Below are 15,448 nucleotides of genomic sequence, written 5' to 3'. Positions count from 1 at the left end.
TGGGCCTCCAGTGGTCAACATTCACCTCTTCTCCATGCCCTGTGGTCTAAACCAGCACACCTCTGTCAAACTCCTACAAGGTATAGTCTCCACCCCAGGATGATTCTCCTTCCCCAGAACTATACCTGCAACCCTCCCAACCATCCCACGCTGTCTAATTGCTTACAAACAGCTGCCTGTTCACCCTTACCCCAGGCCCTCTCCCACCCCACCCCTCTGCCTGGTCATTCTCCATTAAGTTAATTCACTCTTGGTGTCCCCTGTTAAACTAAAGCTTTCACATCTTTCTTTTTTTTTTTTTTTCCATCATCGTATTCTTAGGATCTAGGCAGTTTTTTGCATATAAAAAGAGTTCAATAAACATTTGTTGATTGCATGGATGTATGTATATATGTATGGATGGATGGGTGGGTGGGTGGATGGGTGGATGGATGGATGGTTAGATGGATGGATGGTGGATGGATGGTTAGATGGATGGGTGGATGGATGGGTAGATGGATGGATGGGTGGATGGATGATTAGATGAATAGATGGATAGATGTGTAGATGGATGGATGGAGGGATGGACGGATGGATGGATGGATGGGTAGATGGATGGGTGGTGAATGAATGAATGAATGAACTAGCAGTATCATGGCATAGTATCTTAACAATGACTTGTGCCTTTTCACCTCCAGCTTCTTTAACCCCTAATGGACTTCTCTAGGCTCCTTGAAGACTGAGGCACAGAACTGGCTGAAACTTGGCTTTTTCTTTACCATTGGCCAGGTCTAGCCAACTGTCCCTCAATCAGATCTCTTATTTAACCTCCCAGAATGCCCTAAGGTCCCGCCTTCTCTACTCTTCCTTTCCCCCTCTTCTTGTGAGACAAAACAGCCCAATATGCATACCCCTCCCAGCCACAACCCCTCCTCAGCACCGGGCCAAACTTCACCCCCACATCTGTGTGTCCTTGTCCAGCTCTCTCCCTCCCGAAACACACTGACTTCTATTTATTCCTCCCTTGGCTAACCCTCCCTGAGGCAGGTGTAGGCTGTAAGCTAAGGAATGATTACAGGTGCTGACAACTTCAATGATCAGCTCTCTTGATCCATCTCACCCTAATGGGTTGCTTCCCCAGGATGGCAGGTAATAAAAATGCATCTCGTTACCCTCCAACGATTTGTGTAATCTCAGTTCTCTGTTACAAAGTTCAACTCCAACTGATGAAAACTTTAGATACACATGGAGAAGGAAATATTCATGTTTGTGGGAAGATGAGACTGCTGAGATGGATACTATTGTCCCAGGGCCTGATCCCAGGGGCCTGGAGAAGTTGTATATTCTGCTCATGGTTGCTTTGGGGCAGATGGCTCCCTGGTCACTGGCTCTCCAGGAGACAGGGCCCCTGCAAACCTGAGTCTTGGGCTAAGACCAAGATTTCTGACAAAAACATACATGAGGGCACTGGAGTAGAGCTCTGCAATTCTTAAATAATATTAGCAAATTCTGCAATTTTCTTCCAAGGAAGAGAAACCATAAGAATATACACAGCTCCTTCTCAGAACAGCCCTTAGTTATCTTAGCAAACTGGGAGTCACCAGGGCCAACACCATCCAAAAGCAGGCACTGAGTTCTCCTGACAAATATGGTCTCCAAAAGACAGTCTCCAGGAGACTACTGGAAGAAGACACAGCAACAATTTAGGCTTTGCATATTTTTGAACTATTCTAATTTTTACAACAAGAAATTTTTGGTTTTGTAATTAAAATATATAACTATAATTTAAAACTAAAAACAAAACAAAAACTTCTACCAATGCCTTCTCTTTTAGGAATAAATTCAAAGAACTGAATGGTCTCAAGGAACTATGGAGCCATTGAAAGTCATCTAGCTCAGCTTACTCCTTGACCGAGAAGGAAACTGGGTTCACAAAGGGAATGGATGTCCCCAAGGTCTCAGAGCTCAGGATCACACAACAGAAGCCTTGGAACCCACTTCCCAGACATACTAACATAGGCTGTTATAGAAAGTTTGGCTTAAAATTTCCTCAAGAAAAAATAAAAGGGTACTGGCATTGTGCTAAATGCTGAGTTGGACTATTCTGGAGGTGGGCCTGTCAAAGTCCTAGGAGTAAGAGAATGGTTAGAGAACTCAACAGGGTCAAGGAGACCCCTAAGACAAAAGAGCAATTTTGCCACCTGTTCATATCATACCCATGGTTCTATCACCTTTTCCCTGTACAGCAGGAGAAAGAGAGAGAGAGAGAGAGAGAGAGAGAGAGAGAGAGAGAGAGAGAGAGAGAGAGAGAGAGAGAAAGCAGGTAAAAAAAACAAGATCACATGAAAGGAGGGTGTAGCTGGTGGGGTGGGGTGGGCAAATTTATGGCTTCTTCCTTGTCAAGCTCCAGGGAGAAAAACCCAAGTAGGAAGAAGATGGAAGAGCAAAGAAAAAGATAAAGTTCCTAGGGACCTTTTGGGAACCATGAAAGGGGGACATTTGATAAGTCAGAAGACTGGAAAGTGGGCCTCCCCTACAAGCTAGATGCTATGGTTTGAATGTAGCCCACCTCCAGGGTCTCTGTGTTGGAGGCTTAGTCCTCAGTGTGACAGTGTAGAAGCTGAGGAAAACTTTAAGAGGTGAGGCCAAGTGGGAGCTGACAGTTGTTGATGGCATTGCCATTAATCAGAAGGGATGAACGTAGCTCTTATGAGAGCAAGTTGTTATAAGAACAAGCCTGACCCTTGAATCTCTCCTTTGATTCCTGAATCAAGATGTGATCGATCACTTGCTCCCACAAGTGTTCCTACCATTTCTATCCACTAGGATGATGCTTCCAAGAGGGCCCTCACCAAAACTGAGCCAGTGCACGTGCCATGCCCTTGAATCTCTAAAACTGTAAGCTAAATAAACCTCTTTTCTTCTTGCCTCAGGTATTTCATTATAGTGATGAAAAACTGACTAATACACTGAAGTAAACAAGGTAGGCAGGGGTCTTTTGTTGTTTATTGGTTTCAAATCCTAAAGTATCACCAAAGCAGAATATTGATAAGAAAAAGATGAATTTAATTGACTTAAACTAATCACCTTGCATGGGGAGTGTTCATGACACATACGGGCATGAAGCACAAGGACAAACTGGGATATTATTAGCAAGAAAAAGGAGAGCTATTAGATGGGTGAGGCTCACACTCTGCCTTAGAGGGAATTTTGACTAGACAACTTCCAAGCTTGATTGCAACTCTTTGATCTTATTTCTAAGTTTCCTTCCAATTTGAGAATCCTAATTTCTCTAAGTAGCCATTTCTCTCAAAAACAAAAGCACTTTTTTTTTTTACTTACAACCCAATTTTCCTCTTTACTCCCTGTCTTTGCAATTACAATTAGCCCCTGTGACACATTAAGCAGGTAACACTGAGAATAGAGTCCTGATGAGCTGTAAGCCCAGACAATAAGGGCAGGAGGCTAATTGCAGTTTACTCTCTCACTCAATGTTCCTGCAAAAAAAAAAAAGGAAAAAAAAAGAAAGAAAATAGGAGGTTCAAGATCAAAGTATGAGCTGAGGAAATGGGAACTACAGAGAACATAACTTCTTGGATTCTGCTGTGGACCAGATCTTTCATGGCTCCAAGATGGACATCTCAGGGGCTCAAATGAAGCAGAAATATACTTTTTGGGCTGTTCTTTCCAATCTCTCTAAGATCCCAGAGATAACCTCGGTTATCCTAAACTAAGCCGGCATCCCAAAACTGAGCCTGCCTTTGTGTGCAGGCCCTGAAAGCAGAGACATAGAAGAAGAAACACATCCCAGCTTCCCAGCAATATTTAAACAGTGAGAAATCTCACAAATAGGAAAGAGGAGGTTAGAATCGGTATGGCAAAAAAAAAAAAAAAAAGCAAATGTCCACTGCACCAGCTCTCCCCATTCAGCCACCACCCTTCACCTCTGCTCACCTCCTCCCAGCCTCACTCTGTGAGTTCTCATGCTTGGAGTTCATTCATATTCCATATGCTGCATGAGGAAGTAGATTTTGCCAAACAGCAAGCAGGGAAGAGGGAGGCAGAGAGTCCGCTGTGATTTCTCATCGGTGGAATGAAGAGGCATCACGGGCATCTGTGCCAGGGACAGGACAGAAGCCCAAGTCAGAATGTAAGAGTTGCAGGCTGCACTAGGTCAGAGGTCAGCCATCAATCAGATCACCATCAGGCGCTGGAGATGGCATGCCTTCGAGAGGCATTGGGTTAGGAACCATCCCTCCCACACCCAATTACAGAAGCCTTGAGTGTTGCAGACCCTGATAAGTGCAGTGTAGGTGACAGAAAGGACTAAGATGGGAATCAGCACTCTGAGCAGAGCAGTCTAAGACGCCCTGCTAGGGAAGTAAGACACACACAATGTCCTGGGAAAAACTGACTGTATGGGCTCCAGGAAGTCCCAACAACACTTCGCTGAGTTGCAATAGGTTCCCAGCACCTAAAACAAGATCTAGTCCCTACTGACCTTCTACTGTGATTATAAAATCACACGCTCCATGCTGTATTATATGTGTGTGATTTCAGTTAACCCTACTGTATGAGTCATGTTATCCAGAAAAACAGAACCAATAGGAGATACAAATAGAGGCATAGGTACAGATGTAAGTATAAAGATATTTATTATATGGAATAAATCATGAAATTTGGGAGGCTGGTAAGCCCAAAGTCTTCAAGGCTTATATTCCAGCTTGAGTCTGGAGACTGGCAGCTGCCATGGAACCAGGAAAGGTTGACACCTCACTTTGAAGGCCATCAGGCAGGAAGAATTCTCTTACCTGGGAGAAAGTCAGCCTTTTATTCTACACAGGCCTTCAACTGATTAGGTGACCCCCACATACACACACATACATACACACATTATAGAAGGTAATTTAGTTTACCAAGTGGTATGGTTTGACTTATGGCCCAAAGCATGCGTTGGAAACTCAATACCAGTCCAACAGTGTGAGAAGATGGGGCTTAATGACAGGTGATTAGGGTACCAGGGCTCTGTCCTCATGATTATTGCTGTTTTTGTGTGGGTGAGTTCCATATAAAAGGACTAGTTCAGTTCCCTCTTGTCTTCTCCCACTCTCTCCTCTCTCTCCTCCTTTCCTCCTCCCTTCCTGTCCTTACCCTACCACTGTGTGATGATATCAAGACGACCCTCACTAGATGTAGCCCCTTTATCTTGGATTTCCCAGGCCCTAGAACCATGAGCCTATAAATGTCTGTTCATGATAAATTACCCAATCTGTGTATTCGATTATTGCAGCACAAAATGGGCTAAGACAGTCTACTGATTCAAATGTTCAAAACACCCTCACAGAAATACCCAGAGTAATGGTTGATTCCATTTCTGGACACCCTATGGCCCAGTCAAGGTGATACAAAAAAAATTAACCTTTAGAGGTGAGCTCAATGAGACCACCATGAAATAGCAGACCCAAGACTTGAACCCAGGAAACATGCAACCACAACCATCATACCACTTCTAAGTCAGGCATGCGATGGACACACAGTCTGTATTTATTAAATGAATGAATGAATGAATGAAGCATCAGAAAACAACTTGAAAACCCCTGGGAGCACAGAAAACACAGACTTCTGACTGCAGTGATTAAGGAAAACTTTCATGAAAGCTCATTTAGCTTGCAATTTATGAGCCAATGAAGAGGACAGGAAAAGGGTTTGTGTGGCAGACAGATGTCAAAGTGACCCCATGATCCCCACCTCTTGGTTTTCATGCCTTGGTGTAATTCCCATCTGTTGAGTGTCACAGGAATTGTGACTTGATGCTATGAAATAAAATATAGCAGAGGTGACAGCTATGTTTTGTTTTGTTTTGGTGCTGGGACTGAACCCAGCCCTTCACATATGCTAAGAATGCAGTATATTCCCGAGCTGTATCCCAGCCCCTGGGCGTCACTTCTGTGATTACATGACACAAGTTTGTAATGACTAACTTATTATGTGACCCTCTGCCTTGCTGGCCTTGAGGAAACAAGCACTCATGTTAAGCAGGGCTCTTCCATGTGGCAAGGAACCTAAGGCAGCCTCCACAACCACCAGCTAGAAACTGAAGGATTTCTTTGACCAACTGCTGACAAGATACTAAGACCCGAGGTCTGACCATCTTCAAGAGCCTGAATTCTACCAATCACCACACAAGTCAGGAAGTGCATTTTCCCCTAATCAGCCTGGAGTGAGTCCACAGTACTGACCAACTCCTAAATTGCAAGACTTTCAGAGAACCAGATAAGCCATGCCTGAATTTCTGAGCCACAGTAATTATGAGATAATAAATGTGCATTATTTCAAGCTAAGTTTGTGGTGATATTGCTACAAAATAATAAATAACCAGAACAACACTGTTGGCAGAGAAAGGAGCCGGAGCTAGGCCTGGGGAGCATCAGGAGATGCTTGCTCTATGAGACTGGAGCGAAGCTGCTGGCTGTGTCCCAGGAGGTGGAGGTTGGACAGGCAGGCTGAAAGCAGGCCATAGGAGCTTTCAAAGACAAAGTAAGTTGCCCAGACTCTGTTCTATAGGAAAGGAACTTCAATGATGGTAGATTTAGGAGCCATCATGTGGGAAGTGAGAAGCTCCCTGTGAGCAACTCCCAAATCATAGTATATGGGTGGATGTCTACAGAGAATTCCGTTCCATATCTCTGTGGCTTCCACATGATGTTCAGCCAAGATCCTGGGATAAGTAACCCCAAGTTACTCCATCAACTTGTGACAAGGCAATGGTCAAGAGCCTGGGGGAACAAGGGTACCTCTGAGTTGTGGTCAGTTCCCTAGGCCTCCCCTGTCCTCTCATCACTCAGTTCCAGACCCTAAGGGACTTGTGGAACCATCAGGGTGACAGCCAGAGCAGCTCTGTCTCAATCTGTAGACATGGTCCACTACAAAGCCAGGAGACACTGCTGTCGCATTTTGAGAATGATGCTGGAGGATGCAGGAGCATGGTAAATGGTTAACAGGGTCTTAAACTCAAGAGTTTGCGGATGGATTACAACAGCAACAAGAGATAGTTTCATCATTTGGAAAGAGTGTTTATTGAAGAAGATCCCTCAGTGTTGTCTCTCTCCCCTTGTAATAAATCAGTTGAGTGACGCAGAAGCTCCCATCTTAACAAGTGGCCTAAGGTCAAGGCAAAAGGTCAAGCAAACCTGCCTGGCAGTGCAACACTGTGTGAGAACTTTAGACTGTGGACTGAGGATCTGGGGAAATTTCTGTGAGGAAGGGATATCAGGCCAGGATGAAGAGAAAAGCTATGGGAGCAGCTTGTGAACCAGAACTCCAGAGAGGATTTAAAATGTGCAGTCCCCCAAGACCAGAAATCATAAGGGAGTTTGGCCAATGCACAGAGGAATAAAAATACAAAGGCAAACCAAGGGCACATTCCAACCATTCCAGCTCCTGGCTGCATAAAGAAATTTTAAAGGGCATCCCCAAAAGAATTTCATTCATTCCACTGACACCTCCAAACCACCTTGGCACCAAGCTGAGCACCAGCCATGTTGTAGGGCTAAGAAACGGCTCCTATCTTCCAGGAACTCCACAGCCAGTGGGGAGACATCAGGGAAGCAGGATCTATCCAGTGGGCTCAGGACCCAGACGAGGGGGCCAACAGAGCCCTTAGAGCAGGGCCAGGTGATCACCAAGTGGACAAGGGTGAGATCAACTCAGGCCAGGTAAGCACATGAGCCAAGCAGACCAAGATGGCACACCACAGAAAGAACACAGTGAAGGTGATATGGAAATGGGTTTGGGGGTCTGGCTGAATCCTAAATCATATTTTTAAATCAGAATCCAGAAAGGTCTCCAGCTCCTGCCTAAATCTGCTGCCTACTGTGAGGGAAGAAGCTAGGAATAGAGGCGAAGATGGGCAAGAAGTAGCTGCTCACTTCCCTGGAACTCATTCCTTTCCAGGGCTCCCTCCAGCAAGCTCTGGCAGTGCTTATACTCCTCAGGTCTCACTTTGGAATATTGATTTCCTGCCAAAGGTGAGCCTTGGTAGGGAGTGGACCCTATTGTCTTATTGCTATCACTCAAGGACTTCCCATTTCCTAAGACAAAGTCTAAAACCCTCATTCTGATGTTTAACACCCTCCACACACTGGCCCCAAGCTCTCTGTCCAGGGAGTTATCCACTCCCTACATTCACCCTCTCTACTCCAGAGCCATCAAGTCACCCCAGCTCAAACCACACCTCTCGGGCTCCTTCTCACATTTTCTCCCCCACCCCCTGCTCCAATTCCATACACCTAAATGCTACCCATCCACATTAGTCAGGATTCTTCAGAGAAACAACCAGAAACAGAACTAATAGAATCTGTGTACATGTATATACAGAAAGTGATCTGCTTTGAAGAACTGACTTGTGCTATTATGGAGACTGGCTAGTCGGAAACCTTGGATAGAAGAGCAGATTGGAGACCTAGGTAGAGTTGCTACAGGTGTTCAAGTCCTATGGCAGGATTCCTTCGTGGAGGAGCTCAGTCTTTTTTCTTAAGGCTTCTTCTCTTTGGATGAGACTCATCCATATTATCCATATTATTCAGAGTCAACCAATTTAAATAAAATTACATCTAAAAATTATCTGCAGAGCAACATCAAGACCAAATAATGGTACCATGACCTAGCCAAGTTGACATGTAAAATGAACCATCCCATCATCCTTCAAACTCAGTTCAAATTCAACCTCTTCCTTCATTTCATTCCCACTTCCAAATGCAAATAATTGCTTTCTCTTCTAAATTCCCTAGTCCTAAATCCAGCCACGCTTCTCTTGGGATGTTTAGCATTTGCTTCCTTACAATACAGTGATTTGTATCTTTGTGTTCGTTATTCTACAAGACTGTGAATTCTGAGGTCAATTAGTTGTATATTGTACCACTTAATAAGTAGGTACATGATCTTGGGCAGATTCCTTAACTTTACCAAGTCTTGGCTTGTGTAAAACATGGGGATGATATAGTATTTACCTTAGGGATTCCTTTTGGTTTACATGAAACAGTGCATGCAAATTACTTAGCACAGCCCCTGGTATGCACCATTCATTCAATACACTTATAAATAAATATTCATTGAGTACCTATTACACGCCAGGCTCTGGGGAGAACAAATGAAAGGGACAGACAAGCCACTGCTCTGACGGGCCTATCTTCATGATAGCTCCTATTAATAAATGAATTTTTAAAAGCCTAACATGAGATGGAGATGTGATAAGTACTTGGAATAAAATAAACTAGAATAAAGGACAGAGATTGCAATTGGGAGAAAAAAACTAAATTAAGAGAAGGACCTCGTCCTGCAAGACCTGGGAGAAGAACATTCCTGGAAGGCCAGCAGGGATAATTACAGTTATAACCCAGTGGCTTGTTCTCTCCTGTGCTTGGCCCCCAGGCTTTGTCTTCTGAGATGGGGAAATTGAGGAGATAGATCTTATCTTCACTCCAGTCAGACCTTCACCTTCACATGCATGGTTCTCACCATCCAGGAACCATGGTAATGGAGGCCAGTGGCCATCACTTAGCAGGAAAGATTTTCCCTACCTGCTCCACATGCTAATACACCTTCCTCACTGCCTCACCTTACTGGTCTCCAGTGAAGGTGTTTCTTTGGTTAAGAGTCATTGTTACTGTGTGATGTGCCACAGAGTCAAAAAGGAGAGAGAACAGTTGTCCCCAGGACTTTTCGAGAGATGTCTCTTTTTCCCTAATACTCCTCCTTCTTTCTGGCATATGGTAGAATAAAATTCGGGATGCCAACAACCCTATAAGGCAGACTGTCCTTCCCAAAGGGTGAATGCAGATATTAATCTCCCGGGGTCACCCCGAATGTTACCTATCCCTTCCTGCCCTATACCCGGATTCTGTCATCTGTCTCTTCAGAAATAATCAAGGCTTCATCTTCCCAACTTCCCACTGTGCTGTGTGAGTTGGACAGTCTCAGATGTGCAGTACCAGTGCCTTCTACCTCTACCAGGAGAGGAAGGGCAGCCCCTAGTGACCACTGGCTCCACCAAAGAGACGAATCAACTCTAACCCTGTGCCTGGACCAGCTGAGAAAAATGGTGGGAAGTTCTTACAAGTTGCTCTGTGTGGTGGTGAAGAATTCTCCTCTGGAGTAAAAATAGAACACTTCTCACCACAGAGAGGATAACTACCCTTTGGGGTTTTTTCTTGTTTCTTTTTTTAGTTGTAGATGGACACAATACCTTTATTTTATTTATTTTTAGGTGGTGCTGAGGATCGAACCCAGTGCCTCACACATAGGATGCAAGTGCTCTACTACTGAGCCACAACCTCAGTCCATAACCACCCTTTTGATGAGAAATTTATATTACCCTTATTAATCACTCCTAATTCTAGCTCTGAATTACATTATAAAACATCCTATATAAACTTGACAAAGAGATCCAAATGCTTCTCCATCTGGGACAAAAGCAATGGCAGTGAGAGAGGCAGATCCCCAGACTGCTTTGACATTGATCATTGTCATCACCAAATATTACTATTATTAGCCACACAAGGCTTTGCATAAAGATGAGCACAGGTGGAAGTTTAGTCACTGGAGGGTCCTAACTGCATGAATGATTGTTAGGAAGAGATGGGGCACGGCTGTGGTCCCTCACAAAGGTTCTCGGGCAATCTGACTTCCTGATTTGCTTAGTGCACACAGCTCAATGCTTGATTATAATTGCTCAAGAAAAATGCTCTCAAGAGGAGAGGAAGGAGCCAGGGGCTTTGGGGGGTTCATTTTTCATTCTTTAACTTGGAGAAATTGCAGGAAATGGGGCAACAACTCTTCCCTGCAGAAAGCAATCCTCCAGATGGCTCCTAAAAGCTGGCCGGGGAAAGTTGCTTTTTTAGCAGTCTCGCCTGCCAGCATGACTTTCCAAATGTCCAAGCCAAAGCAGCACTTGTGGGAGATTCAGAGCAGGACTGCTTACAGCAAGAGTTCTGTCCCATCTGGATGTTTCTATTTACTAAAACTGACAGTAGATCCTCTTTGTCCACAGAACAAGGTGTATCCGGTGTGTCATGGTTTGGATATGATGTGTCCCATAAAGGCTTATGTGGTGAAGGCTTATTCCCTAATGCAACAGTGTTCAGAAATGATTCTTTTTTTTTTTTTTTGGAAAGTGATTGGATCATGAGGGCTCTGACCTCATGAGTGTATTAATCCATGGATGAATTAATTGATGTCATCATTGGGAGGTGGCAGAAACTGTAGGAGATCAGGTCTTGCTGGAGGAAGTAGGTCACTTGGTGGGGAGAGTGCTCTGGAAGTGCATATTTTGTCCGTAATCCCTTCTCCCTCCCCATCTCCCTCTCCTTCCTGGCTGCCATGAGGTGACCAGCTTTTCTGCACCATGCCTTTCCACCATGATGGTCTGTTCTGCCTCAGGCCCAAAGCACTGAGCCAGCCAGCCACGGGTGGGAACCTCTGAAACCCAGAGCCAAAAGAAATCTTTCCTCCTCTAAGTTGTTTTTCTCTGGTGGTTTTCCCAGTGACAAAAAGTTGCCTAGCACAGGAAGAGTCATTTGAGAACTGAGCTGGCCACTCAAACAACAGAGCAGAGAAAAGGTATGAGGAGGGGTAAAGAAGGTGGGAGAGCCCCAGGGCTGGCAGCATCAGAGAGAAGTTTCCACCCTCAGGACCTGAAGGGCATGGGAAGGAGGAATTGCTAGAACCCTAAAAATGTGTTGTGGCCAAACCCCCCGCCCAGCAGATTGATAAATGCAGAGATAAAGACCTATCTCAATCTCCTCCTGCTGGCAGAGGACAAAGAGCATAGGCCCATCTAGGTCAGCTCCTGACCACAGAGAGGGAGGGCTGGGTCAGGTCACTTCTATAAACCATCCCAAATTTCAGTGCCTCGAGACAATAACCACTTAATTTTGCATACTAGCAAGTTAGTAATTTAAGCTGGGCTCAGTTGAAGAGTTCTTCAGATCTTCTTTGAGATGATTTTGGCTGATCTCATATGTCTGCAGTCAATTGCATTTAGGATGGCCTTGTCAGAGATGGTTCAAAAGACAGGACCTTTCTCAGCATAGGTCACCTATTCACTAGATTGCTAGCTTGGACTTGTTTACAAAGCAGAGTTCCAAGAGCAGCAAGCAGGAAAACTCAAAGTATAAATGCTTTTCAGACATCTGCTTACATGAATTTTGCTGCTGTGGTTGATTTAGCCAAAATAAGTCACAAGGCCATTTCCAAATCAAGGGTTTAAAAAAATAGATTCTACTTCTTGAGTGTAACAAAGACAATGTGGTTATTTTCTGCAACCTGCCATAGCCTGTGCTCTAGTCACAATAATTTCCACCAAAATATGCTCTCCACATCCCAGGGCCCCTAAATCTAGGCCTCTTGAATCCAGGCTTATTCCTGCAGCAGTTGACCTTGGCCATGTAACAAATGAGCCCAATACTTAGAAGCTTAAAACAATGGATACTTTTTGAACTCAGCATTCTTCAGATTGGCAATTGAGGCTGGACTCAGCTGGACAGATCTGATCTGGGTCAGGCGTGACTGATCTCTGCTGGGGCTCCCTCATACACCATTGGTCAGCTGAATGCCAGCCCAGGAGCCTCAATGCTACCCCATATGGCTCTTATTCTTCCTCATGCTCATTCATATGACAGCAGCATTCCAAGAGCTACAAGAAAGGACAAGTCACAATGTGCAATCACTTTTGTTCAAGTCTCTGCTCATGCACAATGGCTAACACCTCATTGGCCAAGAAAGTCTGATGGCATAGCTTAGTATAAGAGTTGAAAAGTAATGGAAAATCACACAGCATGGGGACATGGATGCAGAGGGGGGAATGACTAGTGATCTTTGACCTTGTCACAGTTTTGTGTACCTCTCCTGACTTCTTCATCTCCTGGTTCATTGTTCTCTGGGTTACTCCCCATCTTTACCTGGCCAAATCCTCTATACTCCTCTTCATCCAATTCAAAGCTGCCCTCTCTCCCTCACCTTTCCTTTTCCACTTCTGCATCCCCTCCCCCACCACACACTTCCCGACTACACATAGAGCCACCACCACTGCCAAGACAGACAAGATTGAATTCCTAATCTTCAGGCTCTTACAGTAGTGTGTTTATTTGCAGGGGGATGTTATCTCCTTTCTTGGATGATGAGTCACCAAAGGGTTGAGTCCTTGTTTGACACATCCTTTATCCTTCTCTGCCCCAGGGCCCAACACAAGAGGTGTTCTTTTGACCGGAGGAGGTCAGCACTGGACAAAGCCAAAGTCTGCAGTAGCAGGCAATTCAATAGATCCAAGAAACACCCTTCAAAGAGGGTGAACTTCCAGTCAGGAAGTCTGTGCCTTCAAGAAACAGTGAACAGGAAGTGGCAGAGAAGAGCCAGAAAACCAGGAGTTGGGAGACTAAACAAGGAACAGGGCTTTAGACTTGCCACAAATCAACTGGGACCAGAAGTCAGAGTCACTGAGAGATCTTCCAAAAAAGACCTTCCTAAGAGAACAGTCCAGATTTGGAGTGGGCTAGCAAGAAAAGGGTGAGCCCTCCTGCAACTGGCATGTTAGCTTCTGAGACAGTTTTTGTGGGGACTTTACTTTAAGGTTTGCACATTAATAATGCCTTCATAAGACTTGTATTTCACTTTGGCACACAGGAGTGCATTCATGGGCTCCCAAATAAAGGGCCCTAATGAGCAGCAGCTGTGCACCATGGGCAAAGTGACTTGTGGTTAGATTGATTGTGGAAGGCGTGGGACATAGATGACTGCATCAAGTGTCAGTCTGAAGGAATTCTAAAATGTGGAGGAGAGTCTTGCCAGTGAATTTTCTACTACACATATGTGCATGTGCACACACATACACACACAAACAAAACCCCGAACACACCTGAGAGAAATCAGGGGCTCAGCCCAGCAGTGCTTCTTGGGTTGGTGGGTGGAGGATGTAATTTGGCAGTCTCTGTGGTTTCAACCCTTCCCTAATACACAGAAGTCTTTTCCTATTTACCACCAAGCATGCCCAACCCTGTGAGTTGGGCTTTCTTAGAGCTCTCTGAGGTTTTAGATGATTCTTTGGCGTAAAAACAATCCTTCTGAAACCATAAGAACTGGAATTAATAGATCTGATCATTCACCTGCTTCTGCCTATGAAGAATCCAGTTAATGTCAGAACAGCCCAAACTGTCCCAAGAGACTAACCCTTTCCCAAAATCCCATCCCTTTCCACTTGTAAACTCAAAAGGAAAACCAATTTTTTTCTTAAAATTGAACACCAACTCTGTGGACCTCAGATGCATCCTGCAAAATCCCTAGCAAGCAGGTAACTTAGAATGGACAGGTTAGAAGAAGAGCAGTGAGCCCCATGGCCCTGAGCCAGAGAAGGAAACATTTAAAGACTTTGGAAAAGTTTTCACTTCCATCATTCCATGGTTTCCCATTGGCTGCAGTAAAGTTAGATTATTTTGTTCAGAATTCAGGTACTTCACACTCCAGTCATTCTAGTCTTATCTGCTAGATCTCTTAATCAATAGCCATCTTGGAACATTAGTGCTTCCCACATACATTCAATTCATCCACCTACAGGTCTGTATTCCAACTGCTAAAATATCTTCTTAGTTTGTATTCTTAGATCTTTAGACTTCTTTTTCTTCCCCACTATCCTACTGATATTTTCTTGGATCCTCTCCCCCAGACATTGTCCCAACAATACTTGCATTTGAATTCTTGTCTAAAGGGTACATTTTTTTAACAGGTTTTCATTATTTGCAGATAAGATTCAGTTCTACTGGGGAACTCTGAAAGACAGTGTAGAACTCACTTCAGAATACACTGGGAAACAGTGCAGAACCCACTTCCTCTACCCTAGAGTACAGGAAACTGGGATATTTATCCACCAACTCCCATCAGTCATGGATCATGGGTTTCTTCTGGAGTAACACCTCCAGCAAGCAAGTCCAGCTGGCACCAGATGGCTAATTCCAAGGGGATGTGGCAGCCCTAAGTGCACCATGGCCTTCTCCCATGCCCCTCCTAGACTCCCCCCATCAGTTTTTAGTTTCCCCAAATGACTCACCCATCAAAGCTCAATGCCATTTTCTCCAACAAGCTTCAGTCTGAACCAATGACTTCTTCCTTTAGTTTCCCAAATCACCAAGCACTACAAAAATCCTCCCGGTTTTGCCCTTCACTTGACCACTGCCAGTAAGAGTGTGGTTTGTTGGCATTCAGCCTCCTGCTCTGACGTCCTTCCTTCCTGCTAGATGTGTGGTTCTGTCTGTGATTGGCACCTTATCTCAGACTTTTAGCCTGACAGTTAACATTAAAAATCAGAAAATCCTCTGGTGCTACTGCTATTCTTGCTGTTAAAATGAAAATTTAAACTTATGTTATCTAAAGCAATGCATGATCATTGCTGCATTGTAATTTAATATGAGTAGTCATATTTGCA

General features: G+C 44.4%; 1 long non-coding RNA gene across 1 annotated transcript in view; it reads right to left on the bottom strand.

The window, feature by feature from the left end:
* LOC144375872 (uncharacterized) overlaps positions 1-15,242 on the bottom strand; it is an 81,624-nt gene extending 66,382 nt beyond the window's left edge. The window contains exon 1 of the long non-coding RNA XR_013435725.1: positions 15,074-15,242. This is a non-coding gene — a long non-coding RNA (uncharacterized LOC144375872). The remainder of the gene's footprint in view (positions 1-15,073) is intronic.
* Positions 15,243-15,448: the final 206 nt, after the last annotated feature.

This window comes from Ictidomys tridecemlineatus, chromosome 3, assembly GCF_052094955.1.
Source record: "Ictidomys tridecemlineatus isolate mIctTri1 chromosome 3, mIctTri1.hap1, whole genome shotgun sequence".
In the NCBI taxonomy this organism is placed as follows: Eukaryota; Metazoa; Chordata; class Mammalia; order Rodentia; family Sciuridae; genus Ictidomys; species Ictidomys tridecemlineatus.
This window is presented reverse-complemented; position numbering and strand designations above follow the sequence as displayed.